The following is a 21,907-nucleotide window of genomic DNA, read 5'->3' as shown; positions in this document are numbered from 1 at the left end:
ACAGTAAAATGTGCAGCAACGTAACAATAAAAAATGGGGCCTTAGATATTTTGGGCCATTCAAGGTTGTGGAAAAATTGGGCTCTATAGCATACAAGCTTCAGCTGCCAGATGTGGCTCGTATACACCCTGTTTTCCATGTATCCTTTCTCAAGAAATGTGAGGGAAGTCCAGCTGAAGAATACTACCCTTTACCTTTGCTTGCTGATGAATTGGGGCCAATACTTTGTCTCTTCAAGCAATTTTGGCCACTAGAATAATCATGATGATCTGCAACAGAGAAGTAAAACAATATTTGATTCAGTGGGATGATGCTGTAAAAACTATCCATCCTTTGACCTTGAGGACAGGGTCAATTTTAAGGGAGAATGTAATGTTATGAATGCCGTCTATGATGATGATGATGATGATGAGCCGGCAAGGGATGTGGATGCTGAGTTGGAGCAAGAGGCCAAAATTGATGAGGAGAAATGAACTTTTGGACCACATGTGACAAGTGTCAGATGGAGCACATCCTGCAGAGTTAGTGGAGTAGGGCATTACGCTCGAGGCAACTCCACTCACAAACCACATTGGGGGTTCAGGGGCAATTAAGTGATATTTGTTGGAAGGGATATGAAGGTTTTGATCCTCAAATACATGAGAGTCCCTGTGACTTCAGCTAAATATTTCTGTGTCTGTGTTATTTTTATCCTTAAATTGCAGGTGACCGTTACACGTAAAGACATCAAGATTCTTGATCTGTAAAGCATTAACATATAGCCCCTTTAATTTATTTGATGAGAAGACTGTAAAGCATTAACATATTTCTTATATCTTCAAGATACAAATCACACACATACAGCTCCGTTAATCTAACAGTACAAACATGAGGGAAACATATAACCAAGACAACCATAGTCATGGCTGAAAATTATTACATGGCATAATTATACAACTATAGCATTTCAAAGCATTGGCAAATAGTTCTTGGCAACGAGGCAAAGAGGATTTTTCTTGTGAGTAACGATTCCAGTTAATACCTCAAAGTCTATATCTTCACTTTTAGTCCCTGGAGGCATTTCCCAGTCAAATGAATAAACAAGATTAGCAAGTATAAGCTCTATTGTGGCAGCTCCCATAAGTAAACCGGGACAAACTCTTCTACCTGTTCCAAATGGAATTAGCTCCAGATCTTGTCCCTTAAAATCTATGGGATTGTCCAAGTATATCTCAGGACAGAACATATCCGGGTCTTTCCAAGCCTCAGGATCTTTGTGAATAGCCCATGCATTCACATACACTGATGTCTTGGCTGGAATTTCAAACCCTTCTATGATACAATCTTTAGTTGTTTCTCTTGGTACAAGTAATGGGCTGCTGGGTGCAATCTTAATGTCTCTTTTACCACTGCCTTTAGATAAGCGAGCTTCTGAATGTCACTTTCTTCTATGAAACCTTTTTGGCCGTACATATTTCTGATCTCTTCTTGAACTTTTTGCATTACTCTTGGATTCTTCATTAGTTGGGTCAAACCCCAAATTAATACTGCTGAACCTGAATCTGTTCCTCCTGCAAGTAAGTCCTGCATGTATCTTGTGTTATTATTAGAAGGGGGAAATTTTAACATATTTTATCCGTACATAAACATGTTTTAAAATTATTTAGTAGTTATTATCCGTACATATAACGTAATTCAATCGTATGGAAGCAAAATCTGAACAAAAAAAGAGGGAGGTTGTAATTGGTATACTAATTTTATGAATTTTCATTTACTCAATTTACCATGTAATTTGGAACTCATTTTCTCACAAAATTATAATGGGGTCCGCAATTTTTTAAAATACGATCATGGGCTTTCATAGCTCATTCCATCCAATTGTTCAGAGATGCAAGTAGGATCTATACGATATTACTGTCCTTTACAATTGATCTTACCTCTATTCAATAATTATCCTTATTGTCAAAGTATAAGAAAAAAAAATGAAAAGTTAATGAGGTATTACCATAAGTATAGCTTTGATGTTATCAAAAGTGAGATCTATGTTAAACCATCGCTGATTCTTGAGATGAAGCAAGACATTAATTATATCTTCTTCATCTTCTTCTTGTGGTTTAGGCCTTTGAGGATCAAGGTGTGCATCGATCACTTCTTGGTAAAATGCATCCAACTCCTTGAAATTCTTCTCAAGACGGCCACTAAATCCTCTGAGTCTATCGATGCACCCTGTGAAATGAACATAATCTGACAAGAAGAAGGTACCCATCAAAGCTTGCAACTCATTCAGCATCCCATGGAACCTTGAATACAATTTTTTTAAAAAAAAAAAATCTTCAGATACAACTTTGGCATAATATAATATTCAATGATATTATTATATCCACGGAGAGAGAGAAAGGTGGGCTAACATTTCCTGCAGTTGAGGTTCGTTTGACCTTATAACCTCCATGATTTTATTTTTGAGGAAAACGTATATATTTAGCCTTATATATACTTAAGGTGCTTGCCAATTAAATCAAGATATGTGGATCTTTTATAGACTTCTATAAATTATTTCAGAAAAACATAATCATTAATCCCTATAATTTTATTGGACTTGTCTGAAACTATGAAAACTGAAAATATTGAAAAAACTATAGGGAATAAAAGCAAAACTTGATGAAATTATAAGAACTGATGATTATGTTTTCCTGATTATTTATTTTATAACAAATTTTTGTTATTAATACTATTGATGCATTAAAATTCATTTTAATTTAAATGGATATGAGTATATTAAATATATAAGACTAACCTAAGTCTTGCCCTTTATTTTTTCATCAATTAATTTATATATTGTTGACAATTTAGACTCGTTTTCCTGTCTTTTGTATGGAGTTTAAGGTAAACTATTGTTCATAGTCCATATATAACACAGCTTATTATTAGTTTTGTATTATAAATTGATTCCATAAGACATAACCAACAACTCCTATGCTTGAAAAGCATAATTAACAATTACTAATCTTAAAAAATAGGTTATATTAAGTTTATAATTAAGTTTTTATATATATTATTTTGAAAACAAAGTATACAATTTTCACCTTAATTAAAACTAATTTGAGGTCAAACTTCTCAAGGGAGAGTGGAAGAGAATAAACGCCGAGTTTGGATGGGTATAGATGAAATCAGAAAGTCATAGGAGATTGGTATCATCAGCATCACACACACACACACACATGTAACTTAATATAAATTGATGGTATTACACTTATTACATACTTATTTAATTAAATTTGGCCTAGTGATAAATATTGACCCACCAATCTCTTAAGATCTGTCACATGCCAAATTTCAGAAGAGAAAATAAAGACTTAAATTAACAAATGTTCAAAGTATAGGATGCTCAAAATAAAATAAAAAAACCTACTTAAAATAAAGGGGCTATCCAAAGGAAAATAATATCAAACCTGCTCCTTTCAACTCCTTCTTCCTCATACCTTCTCCCAAAAGCAACCCTGCAAATTATGGTACTTGTAAGAGACATCAAAACCTCATTCAATTCGTAAACTTGGATGAATATGCATGTTCTGATATCTTTCGAATCATCCGCTGAACTTCATCTTGTCTGATAGATGAAAAACTGGAGACATGCTTAGCACTAAAAATATGGATGGCACATATTTTTCTTTTTTCTCTCCAATAATCTTCGTAAGGAGAGAAAATAATATCCATAGCATTATAGGATAGCTTGTGTTGGCTAATAATATGGGGTCTATTAGAAAACACAGCATCATGGTCTTTAAGAGTTTCTTTGGCCATTTTAGGGGATGAAACAATGAGGACAGTTCTATGGCCTAGTTTAAGAGAAAATAAGGGTCCATATTTCTTTGAGAGGTTCCATAGGTCAAGAAAAAGTGAAGAATTATTGAGTTGATGGAGATTTCCTATGATGGGAAGGCCTCTAGGACCTGGTGGAAGGTTAGGTTTGTGAGTGGTTTTTTGTGTTTACAAAGGAAGAACAATAGCAAGAGAGGAAAACTTAGAATAATGAGAACAAGTGAGAGTGATACCATTTTGGTGTTTTGTAATCTAATTCGTCAAGTGATTGATCATCCCCCTCCAACCTCGTATACTAATAGACTTGTTATGCAACTATTTAATCTAATTACATTGACTTCTTTGTTTTTTTTTTTTTTGGGTCAAGATCTTTATGACTTGATTATTAATGTACACACAGTGGCATGCTTTGTATGTAATGATAATGCTAATGACAATTTATAATTTATTAATCCAATTTGATGTAAATTATTAGATTGCTTCTTAGCGCTGTCTACTTCTTCATGTGGTACCGGGGCAAGTATTTTAGAGGTGAGAGGATTAGATGTGAGGGAAAATGACAGTTATAAATCTTGTAAAGACATCAATGATAATTGAAGGCATCAAAATATTGAAATATTGTAGAAGGACCATGATCTTTATTTGCAATTAAATACTTCAAATTATTGAAATTGTAACATCTCAATTTTATTTTTTCTAAGATTAAACTAATACTGGGATGAGATTCCATTTAACATGTTATAAATAATTTAAATATTAGAAAAATATTTTATTTGGACAGCTCCCATTAGTAAACCTGGGCAAATTCTTCTTGCTGCTCCAAATGGAATTAGCTCCATATCAAGTCCCTTAAAATCTATGGGATTGTCCAAGAATCTCTCAGGGTAGAATATTTGTTGGTCTCTCTGAATCAATGTATCTGTCCCTCCTGCAAGTAAGTTCTTCCTACATCTTGTGGTCATCATAAGAAGAAGGGGGAAAAGATAAGCTCAACATATTTTATCAAATAAAAATATCTTTATCGAAAATCCACTTTGAGTTTATTCTGTAAAGGTGAAAAAAAGTAGACCAACTGGCGCGTTTTGCAGAGGTATTAGGGTTAAACCAATGGTCAACTGAAATCCTAAAGCTAGCCCCAGCTCTGGCACTAACATTCAGTAGGCTGAATTTAATATTTGTCCGTAAAATTACAATGCAGGACTCAAGCAATAAATTAAAATTATATTTTAATAAAAAAATTATTAAAATGCTCTTTATTTATTAAAAAAAAAACCAACCACTGTCAGCCATCGGACCTGTTACTGCTATAGTTGATAGAGAATAAATCCTCCAAGGTGAACGAGAGTTTGAACATATGACCTATTTGTTCACCAAATTAAAGTCAAGATAACAACTAAGTCAATGATTCACCTTAATTATATAATGTAAAATGTTATGTATATATGTATATAATAAACCATAGTTTGAATCCTAATTGAAAGAGGGACGACATTTAATATTTGACTGTATTTCAATAGGATTTTACTTCTAATAAGAAGAGACCAGTGAGCAATAAAAAATTTAGAATTACATGTCTTAATCATTTTTTTTTAATTCAGCATGAAGTCGCGTCCTAATTATCAACTCCCTTAATATCTTAATTTTCATTTTCTTTCTGATGAATTAAAAAACAAAAATTAAAAATAAACTAATGAATTTCAGCCCTATAGAACTGGCCCAATTAATTTTTTTTTTATACTTGTTCATATCGTGTACGCGTATTCCATGTACAATTATAGTGGATGTCATTCGAGTCCATAATTATAGTGATTTATATATGACTGCGGTCAAAACCAAAATAAAGAAAGTCACAAATATAAATAATTTGGTTATATCTTTGTAATTTTAAACCCATGCTCATATGATATCAGAATCGACCTTCTTCCTTATTAATTTATTGAAGAATTGTTCATTTTATTTAATTTTCTGACAGTCTTACTTTTCCGGTCCTGGAACGCGCTTTCTCTGACAATCATATGTTGTTGTCATTTTTTATTTACACTATTATTTTCTTATTGCATTTTATATACTGAAAGAGATCCGTCAATTTATAGTTAAAATCAAAATACTCCCTTAGGAGCTGAACATAAATAAAATCCAAGCAATAGATGAAGTAATCGATCAATTTATCAAAATGCCACGTAGCGAGTAGAAGGCAGAAGAGGGACCAATGGCATGAGTTTTTGAAAATCCGAAAAACTCTACAGCTCTTTGTTGGGTTAAAAATTAAGAACAACAATAAACGAATAATCTATAAGTATCTTTATAAATGTTTTTTAAATTGAAGGCATGTTTTTGTTTGATGAGTCCCATGATTCAACTTACATAAACTTATTTGTCATAAAAAATATGGTGAATGACAATGAAGCAAAAATCATCTTCGTAAAAAACGAGAGACGGTACTGAGACTTGTAGCATCGTGTTTGGCAAAAAAAAAAAAAAACCTGTGGCATGGCAATGAAAATTGGGTTGGATTTCCTGAGGTGGAAAACCGTGCAATGATTGGAAAGTTAGTAATTCTCACCCTACGTTTTGTCTGATGGGTGGAAAGAGAGAGAGGGGTGCCTAAAGAGAGAGAGGTGCATAATAAAGCTTATTATATGCAAAGCACTTAATTATGTTTTATTTATAATGATTTAAAAATCTATAAAAATAATTTTTAATAAATTTTCTTTCTTACTAATCTACATAGTCCAACTTTAATTTGAATAATCCATATTTAATATTAAAATTTTTATAATTTTCTATAATGGACTATCCATATTTACTATGAACAGTTGAGATTTAAAACTTTTAACTTAAATGTTTTAAATTTTTTTTTAAACTGTTAGTTAGGATATATCTTTTTTATATTTTATTTATCAAAATAAAATTTATAAAGATTAATAAAAATATAATATTATTTGGGATCATCACATTTAAATAATCAATTTATAAAAATTAATAGTAATTAGACTGCCCAAAATAAATCTATACTGTCCAAAAATGATAACTAAACTTATTTGTTAAAAAAATTTTAGAATTTAAATAGTTTCTATGAATTATTAATGTTTTTAAATAAACATGATTGTTGGCTTTGTATATGATAAGTCTTATTATGAACCCCCCCTCTCTCTCTCTATATAAGTAAATTACAAGCAAGCAGCATTCCTAGTTTGACATGTATGCAATTTCAAGAATGCTGCAATTCTAGACTATCCATGTTAGTATTTTTTTTAAAAAATATTTTATAAAAATCAATAATATTATTATTTTAAAATTGATAGAAACCACTTGCCCTAATCCCTAAATATTCTCTCCCATGATCTAATATATTATCATGATTTCTCAACTAATTCATAATTTTGAATTTTAAATTTAAAAATATTTAAAAAATTCCATCATCATAACTTCCCCTCCCATAAACAAATGTTTTGTAACTTCCCCCCTTATTACTTTGAGTAACTACCATGGAACACTCCCCAGCTCATTGGGCTTTCCTCAACATTCTCTAGAATGTGGGTCAATTGTACTTTTTTTAAAAGGAAAATCCCCTTCCTCAGTTTCTTTCATGTCCATGCATGTCAAACCAGCTAGAGACCTATCATCTCATTGCTCTACTTCGCTAGATTTTAGTGTTTTAAATTTTAGTCTTCATTCTTTTCTTTATTGAAGTTGGGCTACTCCCGTTCCATGGCTCCATCAAATTTTTTCCCATTGTAGTCAAACAGCTTCATAGTCCAATAGTCCAATAGCCACTAGTTAGAGAGTTGGGCTTATCCCATTCCTGGCCCCTTTCTAACATTGTGCCTTTATCAGGTGGCTGCGGGTTTACTTGTTCTTCTCATTGATCAAGCATCCTAATCATTCCAAATTTTCACATCTTCATGTATTGATTGATCTTGGTTAACCATTTAGCACGGAAAAATCTTTTCTTGGAAATTACAAACAAGAGGGTAGATGGATGTTGTGATTCGGCATCTCTATTCCATGTAAGTTAAACTAATCAAAATTTATTATAGTTGAACTTTGGTTTTGATGATAACAAATTAAAAAAGATTTTGTTTAATGAAGAAAATTAATGGCAATTGAGGCAATTGTGGAATAACTGGACCTATATGCATTAATCTCTGACTCTTTTTCCTTTGAAATATTATTACCAACTATTAATTATGTTGTTTGCACTGATACCAATATGAACATTCTTGGTTTCTAAGACTTGATTTGTTTTGTCTCTCTATAGGTTAAGTATTTGACTGTCACGCCCAAAAATAAGAGGTGACCGGCACAGAATGTGAACAACATCACACATCTTGTAAGCCACAAATTCAAGTTTTATTTCATTTGACTAAAATGTACTCAGCTTTACACTGACCTTTTTAATACTATTTATAATAATCATTATAATAATTATTTTAACATTTGTAAAAATTTTGGCAGAACCTCCTCTACAAATAGGATCTCACAAATTCTATATCACAAAAATTTTCCTTAAACATTATATCAATCAGGAGCTCAGCTCCTTTTAGTCAGCAAACAAGATGTATAACAAACTAATGACTCTAATTTGTAAGTTATGTGGAGCACCTAATCATATATCTCATAACATAATACATAAATTTCATATTTGACATCAATAAAACATTTATAGAACCATCCTCCATTCTATTCTGCAAACAACCATCATTGGTAAGTAAGATGTACAGCATCAATTATGCTATCTGAGACCAAAATAATTTTCTAGTGATAACGTCCCAACAATAAATAATTTAACATCAACAAAAAGAAAGTTTGAAATAATAATATAAGTTAAAGAGACAACAATTTTTTAAAAAAATGTATAAACTTCAGAATAAAATGACTATAAAATTTTGAATAAAATATTAAATCATTGAACTATCATAGCAATGTTAATATCACTTAATTTTTAAGAAGTCACATAAATGAAATAAATACTTATAAATAAATTTCTAAATAAAACCAATGGAATATAAAATCACCAAATAACCAGATCCATAATTATAGGGGCTTATCAGAACAATTAATAAACATGGACACACAGCCCATGAAGATAAATAACCAAACGCGGATTGTGCCACGAAGACAAACGTGGACACACAGTTCACGAGAATCAGTAACCAAACGCAGTCGAAGCTAGGAAACAAACATGGACACACAGTCCACGAGGGTAATGCTTAACCAAACGCAGCTCAAAGCCACGAAATCAAATGTGAGTACAATGCTCACAAATAATCATCCCTCCATTCCACGTGCATTGGCCATCGCATGGGGCTAGCACCTCCTATACCACACCCTAAAAAGCTAGGTGTACCATGACGTGCTAAAGGCTAACGGAACTGTCGTTAGCAACTAGTGTTCTGTATAAAGTCCCATTCAAATTGATCTTCAAACATGTGAAAAAATCATCACTTTAATAATAAAATTTTCATTTTCAAAGTCAAACTCGCATGAATCATTTTCTATATCAACCCACTGTTTAATAGAATGAAATCTCATGATCAAAGTACAAACTTGTATCTATTAATTAATTAAAATTTCAAAATTGATAAAGGTAATTTCACGAAATAAAAAAGTTTAATAAACAAACTATTCAACAAACACATCATTGTTATTAAAACCATTTGCATAAAAATGTACTATTGTAGTAAAGAAAATCTTTATTGCAAAATCAGTTGGGACGCTATCCATTTACCTGTAGTGCTTTCAAAGTTCAAAACTCACTTCTTATAACTCCAATCAAGCTACCCTTCTCACAACCACCCTATAATAATGATAAGATCTTAATGCACTTTACTTTTGAACCAATAAGTCTCTTTTTGTGAGAATTCACTTAACCAGAATTAGTAATAAAACTTTAAGTTTCACCAACAAAATTACACATAAAGGTTTCTTCTTAGGCTTTTTACTAAACATCTAATGTGCAACATTCCAACCCATTTAATAAAACGTGTAACTTTTAATTCTCTTGTCCCAACCATTTTTTTTTCAAGCATCTAAGTATGCCTTTTTAAAGCGATAATATACTTTATAAAATTCTAACTTTATTACTCCCAATAATCTAAAGCTCAGATAAGATATCAATAACTTCTTATATAAACTCTTATGATAAAATTCAATTAATTTACGATTAACAATGTCAAAGCATTATCATTCATGTCATTAGTTTCCTCTATAATACTTTAGCCATACCAACCTATTTACTTGAGATGAAATTTTTTCTAAATCTTTGCATCAAACACTTTAGATGCATTATTCCAACATGCAATTAAAATTTTCCTAATCTTCCAGCCTTTATCCAACAATTTATCCATAACCATACTATCCTCAGGAATTTAACTAGTTACATATGAATTCATAATCAAATTCCTTTAATTTGCAACCTACAAGTTAAATTCATGAATCAATAACACCTAAACTAAATGTGTTTTTTCACAAGGATTGATGAACTTTAGAAAATACAAAATTAAGCAAACTCCTCCTAACAATCATTTTGTCAAGCACCTTTTGTGCCTTCATACTTAACTCAAACCAACTTCTTCCTCTTTGATTTCATCTTCCCAAAGCTTCTTAAACTTAAATATATAAATAATCAGCTTCCTCCTAAATTCCATTTCCTTAAATCGATTTTTAACTAAAAGAAAGAAAAATAAATAAATATTTAATGAATTAATAAATTAAATAAATTCTCCCCCTTCATAAATCTCACGGCAAAAGGGCAAGGAATATTACAGCCACAGCAAAAGCATAAGAAGGATTAAAGCATCTCACTTCACTCAACGTGACAAAGTAAAGAAGCAAGGTCTCAAACAGATGAACAGAGCAATAAGGAAGAAGATCAGCATACTGAACAGAAAAAGAACTCGAACGATGGCACGTAAATGAGGAGGAGAAGGGATCGGTAGCTTTCACGATCCCTAGAACAGCAGCAACTTTGTCGGATCTCCAACAACAGCCCAGCATTTAACATGCTTACCACCTTTGATCGGACAGAATGGAGAAGAAAGGACGAGAGCTCGATGATGAGAAACAGAGGAGAAAGAAGCTACCGCAAGTTGAACGGACGTTAGCAAGGCACACACCACCGGCGACGTTACAGACGACGAAGGAGGAAGAAGAAGACAGAGATGACGAGGTGACCCCCGTTCAGTTGATCTCCGACTCTCTCTCTCTCTCTCTCTCTCGATAGTTCTTGAATCTGATCCCAAATGAGAGAAAAACGTGCTCTGCTCCTCATTTCTTTCCCCTTTTATTTATTTAATTGAACAAAAAGGCATTTTCATAATTTTACCTTAAGTTAAAGCTAAAAGATAAAATTTTACTTTTGGCCCCATAAAAATTCAAATTTAGAACGCATCAATAATGTAGTTTGTATAAGTTCACTAAGCCTCAATTTTCCCTTAATATATTTGCTCTAAAAGTAATAATTATAATAAAAATAAACTTTAAACACCTTTTAATAATTTAATTAATTAATTTCATTTTATTATTAGTATTTATTATTATATTTTTTCGGATCATTACATTGACCTTGCCTAGAATCTTTTTAAGGCTTATTTTATCGCATACCTTAAACTACTCAGAAGTATTTCAGTGTTTTGATCATGTATTCATATTTGTTTGGGAACTGAAACTTCTCCTGGTATAATGCATCAATATCGGTACTAATCTTGTGTATAACAGTACTGCGCTCTATTCCATTAGTTTCTCTCTAATATGGGTACTGCCTGTCAATTCATATTGAATATCTTATGTCGGTACAAAATCCTCTAGACCGGTACTAAGACCTTGTACCCTTAGATATTCATTTCCATCGGTACTGTCCTTTGTTCCTCATTTTGTTTCTTATTTTAATACGACTAATCAGTAATGGCCCAAAGTCTTGAGTAAAAATTTAAAATTTAGATTAAGGTATTTTAAGTATATTTTTATTAATTTTGGAACACATATAACAAAAAGATGGGATTCATTTTTGCTTCAGGCTCTGCAAAATTACTAGAATGTCCTTCACTTAAATCATCAGATTTTTTTTTTTTTTTTTTTTCCTTTCCTTCTCTCTTCTTCTCTTCCCAGATCTAGTTCTCATTTTGGTCTGTGGGCAAGAGTTCTTTGTCCAGAAGCTTCAAACCCTCCGTTCTGCAACCCTTGTCCACCACCTTCCTTCGTCAGCTGCCATTGCTGGTGACGTTATAGGTGGGCCGAAAATCTCATCTTTGCTCTGTCTTCCATGTCTCCTTCTCTGTTCATTCCTCTGTTGTGGGTGTAATCGTCTAAGTTCCTTTTCTGCGTGAACGCCACAAATATTTCTGGGCGTTCCTCCTTCGAGTGCAGCAGCGGCGCCGAAAATCTTCTCTCCATTGCTCTGCCGTCGTCGGCCATGGGATGGGTGGAGCTCATCTCTTTATCTCTTCCATGTTAGACTTAAAACTCTTCTCCTTGCTTTTTTCATCACTGTTCTAGTATGAAGAAGTTCTTCTCTCCTTGTTTAAATTATTGGTGGTTAGAAGAAGGGAGGAAATTAAGGATTTACTTAGGTTATAGAATTAGAGAAGAGTTGTGTTTGAATTGGTATTTCTGAAATTTCATTCAGGGGCATGATTAATTAGGTATTCTTTGAAATTTTCTCCTTCTTGATTCTGTGAATATGTGTTTTGGGTAGCTATGGTTGTGAATTATTCTTTGCTTGTTTAACTGCCATTTTCGTTTGTGCAGAGAGGAGATTTGAGTAATCTGGAATTTAAATCTTAATTAAACGTTTCCGTTAAGCAAGTTTTGGCATGGTTGTTTTGGGTTATGGTTAATGGAGATGAATGTGAATTTGGGGTTTTTTCCTTTACGATTTAAACTTTTTCCTGCTGAAAATGCAGAATTTGAGGAGATTGATTAATTCTAGATATTGTTATTGGAATAAATTTTAGAAAGGAATTGATAGAGAAAAGGTTTGGTATTTGTTTGAACTTGATGCAAACAAGATGGTCAATAAATGCCTAAAAGATAGAATTTTGGTGAATGGTAGGAAATAAATGTAATAATTGTTTATATGGATTTCTAGAATATCTATAAAATGTTGTAGCAATGATAAAAGGAAGTTTGTTGGACTTGTAGGGAGTCTAACATCGTATATTATAAGGAGATTGAAAGAGGAGCTTAATTTTAACGTTGATGCCTATAAGATATTTGATAAAAAAATGTTTTAGGGAAAATTTTGTGTTTATGTGCTTCCTGAAATTGTGATAACTCTAATGAGGTATATTTGGTAATTATTTATGATTTTAATTTGATCATTGTGAGATATTTGTCGAATATGGAGTTAGTGTGTTATTAGATTGTCACGCTCTAAAAATTTGACATGACCGACATGAGATATATGCACAAATTCACATCCCTAAAGCTTCAATTAAGAAAAGTTCTGAATTAACTATCAAAGTTTACTTTTCACATAAATCAAAATATCAAACTTTTTATAAAAATTTGTGCAGCGCCTCCCTTAAGGGTCGATCCTCCAAAATCTCTATAACAGAAAGTTTACAACATATATCCAGCAATATAGAGCTTTGCTCCTTAGTAGGAAATAATTAACAAACAAAAAATCAGGACCCTAACTATAATTAATGTGGAGCACTCTAAATCAAATTTTCAAAAGGTACGACATAGGTTTTAGAATTTTACATGAATAGGGAGATATTCTCAAAATTGATCTTCTAGTCAATTCAGCCACGAACCCATCGGAGATCAGTAGGGGTACAAAGTCAGCTATGTTATTTGAGACCAAATAAAATACTTTTTAATGAATAACATTCCAACAATAAACAATTAAATGAATAAAATGAAAGTTTGAAACAATTATGTAAGTTAAAGAGATAACGATTTTCATAAAGATTTAGTACCCTCAAAATAAAATGGCTCTATATAACTTTAAATAAAATTTTGAACCACTAAATTATCAAATTAAAATTTATCGTCCCTTGATTTTAAGAAAGCAATAAACAAAATAAATAATTATAAATAAATTACTAAATAAAAATAATGAGATGTAAAATCATCAAATAATTCTAATTTATGATTATAGGGACATATTAGAACAATTAATAAACGTGGACAGATAGTCCACGAGAATAAATAATCAAATACGGCTTGTACCATGAAACAAACTTGGACACACAGTCCATGAGGGTAAGTAACCCAATACAGTCGAAGTCATGAAACAAATGTGAACACATAATTCACGAGAGTAATGCTAAACGAACGTGGCTTGAAGCCAAGAACACAAGCGCAGGTATGAGACCCACAAGTAACAAACGTGAGAACAAAGCTCACAAAAATCAAACTGGCTAGTCATTGATCATGGCATGCCAAGGGCTAACAAAACTGTCGTTAGCAACCAGTGTTTTGTATAAAATTTCTTTTAAATTTATTTTTAAACATGCAAAAAAATCATCGCTTTCAAGATAAAATTTTCATTTTCAATGTCAAACTCACATAAATCGTGTTTCTGTAGCAATTCAATAATTTCCAGAATGAAATCCCACAATTAGAATCCAAACTGATATTTATTGATTAACTAAAATTATCAAATCTGATAAAATAATTCCATAAAATAAAGTAATTTAATCAACAATATATATAATAATCACATTGTTCTTGTAAAAAGAATTTTCATAAAAATGTAATATTTGAATAAAGAATTTTATTGAAATATCAGTTGGGACGTTATTTACTTACCTGTCAAATTCTAAAATTCAAAAAGTCACTCCTTTTCAACCTTTACCAAGTTCTTCCCACATCCTATATAAAGATTAAAAAATTTTAATAGCTTGTGCTTGAATCAAACAAGATACCTTTCAAAAATCAACTTAACCAATATTTAATAATAATAACTTCAGAGTTTTATGAACATAGTTTACACATAAAACTGTCCTCATAATTTTCAACCTTAGCTAATCACTTGACTAAAATACAATATCCTCTTAGGCTTTTTGTCGAGCATATAGTATGCAACATCTCTAAACCATTCACTAAAACTTCCTAATTCTCAAACTTCACTCAATAATTTTCAAACACCAATATCTAACTTTATCATACTTTTTAAACTCAACATTCATCAAAATCAAGTTTAAATTCGGGAAAACCAACCGTGAATTCTTCTTCTTAAAATAACTAAATCAATCAAGTGAGATTACTTATCAGAAATAAGCTCTATCAATATAGAGAAATTTTCACAATTTTCAGAGGGTAGAGAATCTCCTTATCTAGCTTTTAAATTTCCACTTTGTCAACCATATAATTAACTTACAAACTCAAAGAAAACCAATCAAGTCAAGCTTCCAAAGCTCCATGCCTTCAATAGATAAATCAATCTTTAACTCCAAAAATATTAAATCGTCATCCCCACATTACTCATGGCAGCAGAGAAAGGAGGAAGAAATTTTCAATATTTCAACCCACAACATGAGTATTCAGCAACAGGGAAGTAAAGGATCAAAGTTTATTACCTCAGACCATCAACAACACAAACAAGAGGTAATTCACAATGAAGAACAGAGGAGAGGACAAATCTGGATCCATTGAGCAACTACACATGCAAAGGACCACAGCCGACATCGGCAAGGAGATGAGAAAGTATCTTCAATGCTGATTCTGGCTAGCACTCCTATGGTGTCACGCCCAGCAGAGCAACGAAGAAGAAATAAAGATTCAATGCTTCCTGCAGCTGCACACTCGACAGCGGCACTTGAACAAGGAAGAAGAAGAGCGACGTCACAGGGGAAAGCTGAAAGACTAACAGATCGAACATTTTACACCCATGAACCAGCTCCCACAACACAAAATAGAGGAACATGCTACACAACTCTGATAGAGGAGAAGAAAGAACAGTCGGTGATGGAGAGCAAAGGAAAGAGTAACGTGAACAGAGGAGGAAGATTAGAGAATCTAGTGACCCAACCCACTGTGGCCGATGAAGGTGAACGGAGGGAAAATAGCGGACGAACTAACGGCGATGGAAGGAGGAAAATGCGATGAAGCACAATCACGATCTCTCTCCCTCTGAGCCCTCCCTCTTTAGTCGGCAGCAGAGCAACGAAGAAGAGATAATAAATATAAAGGTTATGGGAAACATTACAGCAAAGACCCCATCAGATTTTATTATTATTATATGTATATTTTTAATAACAAAAGGTAAGTGCGCATCCAATAATTTTCCTGTAAAAAATAAAACTAACATATTTGACTTAAGTAAGATTCAAACTCTAGACTTCCATGTAAATAACCCGTATAAATTCAACCAAGCCACTACTCCTCATTTGTCATAAAATTAAAATAATTAAATTAAATATTAATTGGAAGAAAATTCATTTAATTTAAAATTTAATATTATTATATTCCTACGAGACCAACATCCTTTTTGGTAAAATATTTTTCGAATTAATACGAATACAATTAAAACTAACTATTATATATTTTAAAATTTACCTAAAATTCATAAGTTATTACATAGATGAACTTTGGGTTTAAATGTAAATAACATCCTTAACCTTTATAAACTTTATAATGAACTTCTTGAACTTTTAAATTTATGCATTGTACCCCCCACCAAAAAAAGAATTCGATTGATTCACTGATAAAATAAAATATAATAAAAAATTTTTATACGCATGACTAAGCAGCTATATGAGAGTTATTATTTGCAGATAATTCAAAGTCTAAAGATGTTATTTGCAATATAAAAAAAAAAAACTTAAGAGCGTATATAGGCAACGACATTATGAGCCTGTTGGTGAAATAACATAATGATCATTAATGACATGAGATCTATACAAATTAATTTGGAAGTTTATGCATTGTCAGAGATGTGATTTGGAGAGAGTTTTAATTTGACGCCGCTCACACTGATTTTCAACCATGACGTTCCATTGGTAAGCTATGCCTTCACTATGTTGCTTGTGTTTCTAAGAGTTGAAGACAGTGAGCCTATGGTTTTTAGCAAGCATGTCCTTGACTAAAGGCCAATCTCGGCCATCTTGAGGCATGCTTGTGAGAGGAAACCAGTACTTCATCAAACCTGAAGCCTTGAATACTTTGGTTAACCCATTTGTAAATCTACATGATCTTCCAATATTATTATCACAATTTCTGTTGGATTCCCTGCAAGAAACACTTCTACTTCCTTCAAAGCATTTATCACAGGTTCCTGTCATCAAGATCACACACAAAATAAAATAAAAAAAACAGAAATATTCATTAATTAATTATGTGCCGGTTGTTAGAGATGTCAACAAAATTTGAAAAAAAAATCAATATTAATTCTTGTGAAAAATATTTTTATATCCTATTATAAAATTAATTTTTTACATGATTACATAAAAAGGGGATAAATGGAAATTAACCCCTGAACTATAAGTCTGTGAGCATTTGGGACCTAAACTTATTTTTAGTGTAATATTCTCTTTTAACATTTAAAAACATTGCAATGTGGCCCCTATCATTGACAAATGTTAATTTCACCATTAGTTGACAAAAGAAATCACAAAAAGGACCTCAAAATTTATAGAAAATGACCAAACAAATTTTATTGGTTATTTTTTATAATTTTTAGGTTCTTGTTTGTAATTTTGGTCCTTTTTTGTAATTTTTTAATTTTTTGATAATTTTTTTGGTTCTTTTTTAATTTTTTTTCTTATTAAGTAATGGTCAAAATTAACTTTTATTAACGATAGAGATAACATTATACCATTTGTAAAAGTTGAATATAAACAATGTACCAAAAATAAGTTTAGGGTTCTAAATACTTAAAAATTTATATATAGTTTAAGGATCAATTGGTCATTAAAATATTATTCAAAGAGGATTGAGTTGCCCGAGTTCTAAATTTATGTCTCAGTCCAACTCAATCCAATCTTTTTATTAAAAGAAAACGATAAGATCAGTATACGTAACATTATCCATTATTGACTTGTATGTGCAAGCAACTTAGTTGTTCTAGCTGGTTATATATACACCCCAAATCTCTCATCTTAAGAGAAAGTTGTAACTCGAGTCTAACTATTTAACCTATAGTTATACTTGAATGCTAGAAAATTATATATTATATTAAAAATGAAATATAATATAGAGTAACATATATTAAGTTGGTAGTAAATAACATAGCGCTTACAAATGCAGTAAAGGGATTACATTTTCCCAAGAAGGAATGGCACAACCATACGTCTCCTTTGTAGTCATAAGCGTCCAACATAAGAGCTCGAACTCCATTCTTCAAAATTAGTTAAATTGATGTGAATTAAATACATCATTAAAAAAAAACATCAATATACTCCCTCCGTTGTGTTTAATAAGGTGTTCATAACTAAATTGCGAGGACAATTGCAGGTAGTTAAAGTAAAAAAAAAAAAAAGAAAAAAGAAACCTTAATTGTTTTAAAAAGGAGTAGTAGCACAACTTTCCAAATTGCCTTCCATCATTTAATACTGAACCCTAGCTCACGTTAAATTACGAAGGGTACTTTGGGGAAAGATTCATCAATTAATGTATCATTGTTTTTCAATATATATACATACATATATTTTGGTGAAAGAAAACAACCAAAAAAATATTATAAAATCTAACAGAGGGAGTAATGATTAAGCAAGTAAATCGAGTGATGACCTTAATATTGTTTTGCTTACATGTAACTGCTGTGTTATACTATCTTCTTGATTTGAGAAGGTCACTCTTGGAAGCTCTGTGGTGTTTAGGGTTTGGTTTGATTTTACCCTTCCTTCTATTTGAATTGCAAATGAGTTGTGTGTTGTTAAATATGCATATCTGTTGAATGGAAGAGAATCATTCTGCCCAAATCAACCTTGTTAATTAGTACAGTATATATTATCCCAACCAAAGAAAATGCATCATCAACTACTAAATGATTACAAAATTTTCATTATTAAGCTATTCATTCAGGAATTTACAATAGAATAATTTACAATTCAAACCTCTTAATTATACAAACGTTAATACCACCAATCATTTTCAAGAATAATAATAAAATTAATATCTTAAAAAATTACTTCAATATAATATCTCCTAAAAGTTTTTAGAGCTTAATTATTATCTTCCAAATCATATGTTGACCTGTTCTATGCATCGCAAGAGGATATATAAAATTTTGAAAAAAAGTAAAATAAGAAAAATGATGTTACTGCATGCATTGATGAGTCGTCAATGACTGTAATAAACAGTAACAATACTTTTGATATATATGGAATATAGATTGTCAATAGAGCTTTTACCATGTAAAATCTCAAATCCCATAATATTATCCATGTAGTCCCCAAAAAGATGGAGAAATTAAAGAAGGTAATAAGCCAATTAATATTGTGATTTCTGATGATCTCTCTCACTGTGTCACGGACATACACAGACACAAACTACAAAAGTAGAGAATCTGTGGAGTAGAGAAGAGAAATTAATAGAGATGGAGATATATATACCAAAAGCTTAAATGGGTTTGAAATTGTTGATCTCACACATCTTGATCCCTCAAACTTTATAGGACAAGAACTGCAGAACTGCCCTCTCCACAGTGTCTTCTGGTTGAGCATTTTTCCAGAACCCGAAACAACAAAACAACGAATTCACTTTCTACCAAATAATCAATGAAACTCCTGCTTCGCCACTTGTGTGCGTCTTATATCTGATATTCGACTATCACACGCGCACACACACACACACACACACACACACACACACACCCCCATGAGAAACGGTGGACAAAACGAAGAACCTTATTGAGATTCTTATTATGATCAGGAACAGAAGAAGCAGAAAATGAAGAGATGAGAAAGATTGAAGCAATGACCAAAGGTAGCTGTAAAGCCATTGAAGAGACCAGAAAATAACAATGGAATGACGGTGAGGTTTCCGGTGCGTTAATTTGGAATCTGAATATGAAATGTTGTAGCTTCGTTCATTTAAACAAAGGAAACTTCCACTTCCGTGCAGTTATCAATTCTTTTTTTTTTTTTAAAATCATTTATATTTGATTTAGGGAAAAACTAGAAATTTTATTATCATTATCAATATTTTTTTAAAAAATTGTTAGATCAATCATTGAATTAGTTCAATATTAAATTATTTAATTGTAATTGACTGTTGTCCAATTGATCATAATGAGCTAACATATTTTTAAAATTAAAATTATCTATATTTATTCTGGTAAGTTCTTAACTAGTTTTTGATTTATTTTCAATCAAATTTAATAATTTTAAATGATACTTTCAAAAAAATGATAATTTTAATTTTAATCAAAATAAAATAAAAAATTAGTAAAATTTTTATAAAATCATTTAAATTGCAACTGAACAATTTAGATTATATATATATATATATATATTATATTTCACATATTTAAAACATGCAATAGATCAAAGCAAGTGCTTATGTTGTTTTAAATGACAATGAAGTTAAGAAATTAATATCTCATAATGTGAACGGAAACGCTACTGATAAGAACCATCTGTCCAGTGTCCCTTGAATTTTTGGAAATTCAAGTCACAATTGGTCTTTAAGGGGAAATATGTTTTATATGAACATGTCAAATTTTGTTACGTTCATAATAAATTAAAATGAAAATAATTCAGTGCCCATCGTGTCTCAAATAGAATTTGGATAATTTAAATTAGATCTAGATGTTCAAATTAGTAATAAACATCTATTATTTTTATAATTTTATTTTAATAAATATAAAAAATATAAATTTCAAGATCTAAGTTTAGACCGTCAAAAGCTCATTAGGGGTGATAAGCACCGAAGATGATTGCTGCGCAGCCATGGCCCCCCAAACAGCACATAAGCAACTAACACAATCATGAAAACACACACATATTAAAGAGTAGTGACCCCAAAGCTGAACGTAAGAACAAAGGTCGATAGACCACCATCCCCGATCATCGCATACTGAAATGAAATCTTGTTGAACTTCTTCAATCCCACCAAAACTCATCTCAGCATAGATAGTTGTGAAATCTACATGTTGATGTGCTTGAATGTCCATGTTTCTACGTACTCTTAACACCAAGTTTGACCTTATAGAAGTCTCATTATTTACTCCCTTCAATCCTCCTTCGTAATTTGTCTTGGAAACTCTTATTTCCTAGCCCATATTGGAAGGGAATTAACTCTCTCTTTCTTGCCAATAACTTGCGACTCCAACAATGGTTGGCGCCTCATATATGTTAAAGATGCAGAGAAGTAAAAGAAAAAAAAAAAAACCTGTAGGATGGATCAACCCTTATAGCAAATATATATATATTTTAAAAAGTTTAAGTGAGTTGGGTCCTATAAATTTAGTAAGGCCAAGACATGCCTACCAATAAAGTCTTTATGTCAACAACGAGATTAGATCTCATGATCTTATAGGTTATGAATTAGATTCTTTCCAAATACCTAGATTGAGAACTTTCTTAATTTTTTTAAGAGCTGTCTTATTTGCTTGCATTAATGCTTTTTTATATATATAGAAAAGATAATGAGTTAGGTCTTAAGAGCTTATTAGGGATAGTGCATACTTCTAAGTGCAAAAGTACTTAGAAAAGTATTTATAAATCGCCCACCAATAAATTCATCATGTCAGTAACTGAATTTGATTCTACAACCTATTAAATTATATATTAAATTCTTATTAATTGGACTAACTTGTATGGTTGTGTGCGTTAATGTTGGATTTCGAAGGAGAAGGTATTTCATGAAATCAAAGTCCAACAGTCCATTTAGCACTAAGGCCCAAAGTAATAAATGGACAAGTCCAACATTGCACGGGTCCCACTACTCCTCCAAATAACCCAATGCTGACATCATGTGTATTGAACCCCTCGCCCCCAACATAAAATGATAATGCTTCAATTTATATTTCAAAGGGAAATGTATTCAAATGTATGCCGTGGGATAGGATGAATGTGAAGTAGATATCCAAAATGAAATCTTGCTTGAGTTCGAATTAACAAATTGTCCTTAGGGGCAAAAAACATTAGGGAGATTATCAATAAAGGACCCTTTGCAATGATTTAATATCTGACAAGAATGACAGATTGGATATTTG

At 31.6% G+C, this 21,907-nt stretch overlaps 2 pseudogenes; both read right to left on the bottom strand.

Annotated features, from left to right (window-relative positions):
* Positions 1-946: 946 nt before the first annotated feature.
* LOC129290002 (cytochrome P450 71A1-like) lies at positions 947-4,034 on the bottom strand (annotated as a pseudogene).
* Positions 4,035-16,676: 12,642 nt separating this feature from the next.
* Positions 16,677-19,704, bottom strand: LOC129290001 (PI-PLC X domain-containing protein At5g67130-like; annotated as a pseudogene).
* Between the last annotated feature and the right edge of the window lie 2,203 nt (positions 19,705-21,907).

This window comes from Prosopis cineraria, unplaced genomic scaffold (genome assembly GCF_029017545.1).
Source record: "Prosopis cineraria cultivar Desert tree isolate PC_DT_omini unplaced genomic scaffold, ASM2901754v1 PC13, whole genome shotgun sequence".
NCBI lineage: Eukaryota > Viridiplantae > Streptophyta > Magnoliopsida > Fabales > Fabaceae > Prosopis > Prosopis cineraria.
The sequence above is the reverse complement of the archived record's forward strand: the minus strand, read 5'-3'. Positions and strand labels throughout refer to the sequence as shown.